The sequence below is a fragment of the Syngnathoides biaculeatus genome, chromosome 14, assembly GCF_019802595.1.
Source record: "Syngnathoides biaculeatus isolate LvHL_M chromosome 14, ASM1980259v1, whole genome shotgun sequence".
NCBI classification, from domain to species: Eukaryota; Metazoa; Chordata; class Actinopteri; order Syngnathiformes; family Syngnathidae; genus Syngnathoides; species Syngnathoides biaculeatus.
Window position 1 is genome coordinate 17,218,489 of NC_084653.1, and position 4,901 is coordinate 17,223,389.

At 45.5% G+C, this 4,901-nt stretch overlaps 1 protein-coding gene across 1 annotated transcript in view; it reads right to left on the reverse strand.

Annotated features, from left to right (window-relative positions):
• Positions 1-4,901, reverse strand: part of mlphb (melanophilin b) — a 93,523-nt gene that overhangs the window by 69,088 nt on the left and 19,534 nt on the right. The window lies entirely within an intron of this gene.

The window sequence follows — 4,901 nt, forward strand, 5'->3', positions numbered from 1 at the left end:
GTCTTTGCAGCATCGGTTGGAGGCCGACGCGCATCTCTGGTTCCGCAGTATCTGTTTGTCTTTAGTGGAGGCAGATCCAGGGATGATGTAAGAGGACCAGCGCAGTCACTCAAAGAAAATGGAATAAAGACATTCTCTATTGGAACAAGCAATGCCGATACACTGGAGATGCAGAACATCTCTTTTACGCCATCACACTATTTTTCGATTACAAGTTTTACAAATCTGCCAAGTGTTCAGGAATCTGTCAAAGCCATGTTGAGTGATTTTGAAGACATAACTGGTAATGCGCCTCCTGTTGGTAAGATTTAGATCTTTATTTCCGTTTGTTTGAAAGAATAAGACGATCCCTTTCAAGCATGTTTAACACTATTTGTGTGTAATTTCAGGTACTTCCACAGTTACGCAATTAGAACTTGGTGGTCCTGCTGATGTTGTTTTTCTGCTTGCTGGATCTGATGATATGCAAGTAAATGAAGGCACTGTTTTGGATCTTGTGAGACAATTTGTTGAAAAAGTAGAAATTGGGCCAAGCAATGTACAAGTTGCTGTCATTCAATACAGCAAAGAGGCCACAGCAGAATTTGTCTTAAACTCTTATGGACAGAAGGATGTTCTGCTGAGTCACTTGAGCAATGTAAAATTGAGAGGAGGGTCGACAGTCAACACTGGTGCAGCCCTTAATTTTGCCAAAAACTATGTTTACACTGCATCAGCTGGAAGCAGAGCCAAGCAGGGAATCCCTCAGACAATGATTGTCTTGAGTGGGAAAAAGTCTGACGATAATGTTGCAGAGGCACGAGACAGCCTGAGAGATGCTGGCATTGTCCTTCATACCATTGGAATAAATGATGCAGATCGACAAGAAATGGGGGAGTTATCACACAGTGTTGAAAGTGTACATTTTATAAATGCTACATCTGATATACCCATTGTGACTCAACATTTACTTTCTGCGATTTTGTCTCGTAAAAGCATAGCCGACCCTGGAATTGGTGAGTGACATTTTTATTGAATTATAAAATCAGACTTTTCAAATATTATTTTAAATGTAGGTTTCACGGCTTGAATATTGTAAGAGGTTGGACTCAAAAAACATTTTCAAAAACCAGAGAGGTGCATTACCTCAGTGAATAATAAAATCAAGGGTTTAGGGTTAGGGTCACCGAGCCACAAAACTTTAAAACATTTCCATTATTTTATGAGTTGCAGTAACTGATTTGGACTCAGGTTTATCTCTACCTTAATAGAGACTGACACGGAAACAGGCAGTGCTTTTCAAAAAATATCAGTAGTCGGGTCATGTCACTCTGCAAATGTCATTTTCTCATTTGCCTTCCCGTCTTTTCTCAGCTGAAGCAAAAAAGGATGTTGTATTCCTTTTGGATGGTTCTGATGGCACAAAAAATGGATTCACTGCTATGTGTGATTTTGTTGAGAGAGTGGTGGAGTCATTCAATATGGGAGGAGATGGAGACCGTGTCTCTGTGGTACAATATAGCAGAGATGCAGAAGCCCAATTCTATCTGAACACTTACTCAACAAAAGAAGAAGTTGTTGCTGCTGTCAGAGAACTCAGACACAAAGGAGGCAGACCCTTAAACACAGGGGCTGCCCTGCAATACGTGAGGGAAAATGTCTTTACAAAATCCTCTGGAAGTAGGAGCCGTGAAGGTGTCCCACAAATCTTAATCTTGCTAAATAACAGACGGTCTTTTGACAGTGTTGATGCACCAGCCTCTGCTCTGAAGCAGGAAGGCGTCTATACAATCAGCATTGGAACTCGGAGCGCTGACATCAATGAGCTCCAAAGGCTATCCCATGACAAGGGAGATGCTATTTCAGTGTTTGATTTTACTGGACTAAAAAATGTTAGAGAAAAGCTTTTCTCTGTGATGAACAGAGTGCTAAGAACCGCGTCATTGACGAAAAAAATGACTGGTAAGAAATTCTCCATTAAAAAACAGGACACTTGGCGTAGGATTCAAATGTATGCAAAGGTTTAGTGGAATTTACTTCGTGTGTAACGTATGTTTTGTGTACAACAGCAAATGCACACGGAAGGGATTACGTCTTCTTGTTGGACGGGTCTGACGCCACAAGACCTACGTTCCCATCAATGAGAGACTTTGTCAAAAATGTAGTGGAAACACTGAATGTGGATGATAACAGAGATCGTGTCTCCCTGGTCCAGTACAGCAGAGATGCAGCTGTCCAGTTCTATCTGAACACATACACGACAAAGGGTGAAATCCTTGACGTTGTCAGAGCGTTGAGGCACAGAGGTGGAACACCCCTCAACACTGGAGCAGCTCTTCAGTACTTGAGGGATAATGTCTTCACAGTCTCTGCCGGCAGCAGACGCCTTGAAGGAGTCCCACAGGTCCTAATATTGCTCAGCGGCGGAAGGTCTTTTGACAGTGTCGATACACCAGCTTCTGCTCTCAAAAAGCTCGGAGTTGTGATCTTTACCATTGGAACCACGCACTCCGATAGCGGAGAACTGCAGAAGATAGCAACACGATCCCAGATATGCTCTATCTGTGCGTGAGTTTACGGACCTTCCAGTGTCCAACAACAGTTTCAGTCCAGCGTGGATACTGTGTTGGTTGACGTCAGGCCAGAAACGCCGCAAGTAATTGGTAGGTGTACAAGCACAGCATTTACAAGCACGGGTGGTTTGTCCCATCTCCCTCAGTTCGCACCACTCACAATAACTGATTTCGACTTAGGTTTATCTGTACCTTAATAGCGACTGACACGGAAAATAGGCAGTGCTTTTTACAAAAAACATCAGTAGTCGGATCATGTCACTCTCTGCAAATGTCATTTTCTCATTTGCCCTCCCGTCTTTTCTCAGCTGAAGCCAAAAAGGATATTGTGTTCCTTCTGGATGGTTCTGAAGGAACAAGGAGTGGCTTCCCCACCATGCGCGATTTTGTTGAACAAGTGGTGGAGAAACTCAATGTGGGCGTAGACAAAGACCGTGTCTCTGTGGTCCAGTCCAGTACAGCAGAGATGCAGAGGCCAATTTCTATCTGAACACGTACACTACAAGAGAGGATATAATGGATGCAGTCAGAGGGCTCAGACACAGAGGAGGCAGACCCCTCAACACAGGGGTCGCCCTCCGATACGTCCAGGGACAACATCTTCACAAACTCCTCAGGGAGTAGGCGCGCGCGCAAGGTGTTCCACAGATCTTGATCCTGCTTAACGGTGGGCAGTCTTCTGACAGCGTTGATGCGCCAGCCTCTGCTCTTAAACAGCAGGGCATCTTTACAATCAGCATCGGAACACAGAACTCTGATAGCAGCGAGCTGAAAAAGATAGCCCATGACCCTGGTGCTGCTCTAGCTGTGTCTGAGCTCAATGACCTCCCCAGTGTCCAAGAACAGCTCTCCTCTAACATTAACAGTGTACTCAGAGCCGCCACGCCCACGGCACCAAGAGACGAGTGACTGGTAAGCGAGATGTTATTACAAACACACGAAAGGTTTCTGTTATTAAAAGAAAAACATTGAAACAGACTTAAGTTAAGTTGACTATTTCGAGGAGATGGTCCATTTTACAGTCTTAATATGAATCGTTGTTTGTTTACACAGCGGACAGAACGGGACGGGATATCGTTTTCTTGTTGGATAGCTCTGACGCCACTAGAAACTCATTCCCAGCTATGAGAGACTTTGTCCAAAGAGTTGTAGAGTCACTCAGCTTGGATGACAACAAAGATCGTGTCTCCCTGGTTCAGTACAGCAGAAATGCGGCTGTCCAGTTCTATCTGAACACATACACGACAAAGGGTGAAATCCTTGATCCTGACGTTGTCAGAGCGTTGAGGCGGAGGAACAGAGGTGGAACACCCCTCAACACTGGAGCAGCTCTTCAGTACTTGAGGGATAATGTCTTCACAGTCCCTGCCGGCAGCAGAGACGCCTTGAAGGAGTCCCACAGGTCCTAATATTGCTCAGCGGCGGAAGGTCTTTTGACAGTGTCGATACACCAGCTTCTGCTCTCAAAAAGCTCGGAGTTGTGATCTTTACCATTGGAACCACGCGCTCCGATAGCGGAGAATTGCAGAAGATAGCACACGATCCCAGATATGCTCTATCTGTGCGTGAGTTTACGGACCTTCCCAGTGTCCAACAACAGTTTCAGTCCAGCGTGGATACTGTGTTGGTTGACGTCAGGCCAGAACGAAACGCCGCAAGTAATTGGTAGGTGTACAAGCACAGCATTTACTAGGCACGGGTGTGTTGTCCCATCTCCCTCAGTTCGCGCACCACTCACAATAACTGATTTCGACTTAGGTTTATCTGTACCTTAATAGCGACTGACACGGAAAATAGGCAGTGCTTTTTACAAAAAACATCAGTAGTCGGATCATGTCACTCTCTGCAAATGTCATTTTCTCATTTGCCCTCCCGTCTTTTCTCAGCTGAAGCCAAAAAGGATATTGTGTTCCTTCTGGATGGTTCTGAAGGAACAAGGAGTGGCTTCCCCACCATGCGCGATTGTTGTTGTTGAACAAGTGGTGGAGAAACTCAATGTGGGCGTAGACAAAGACCGTGTCTCTGTGGTCCAGTACAGCAGAGATGCAGAGGCCAATTTCTATCTGAACACGTACACTACAAGAGAGGATATAATGGATGCAGTCAGAGGGCTCAGACACAGAGGAGGCAGACCCCTCAACACAGGGGTCGCCCTCCGATACGTCAGGGACAACATCTTCACAAACTCCTCAGGGAGTAGGCGCGCGCGCAAGGTGTTCCACAGATCTTGATCCTGCTTAACGGTGGGCAGTCTTCTGACAGCGTTGATGCGCCAGCCTCTGCTCTTAAACAGCAGGGCATCTTTACAATCAGCATCGGAACACAGAACTCTGATAGCAGCGAGCTGAA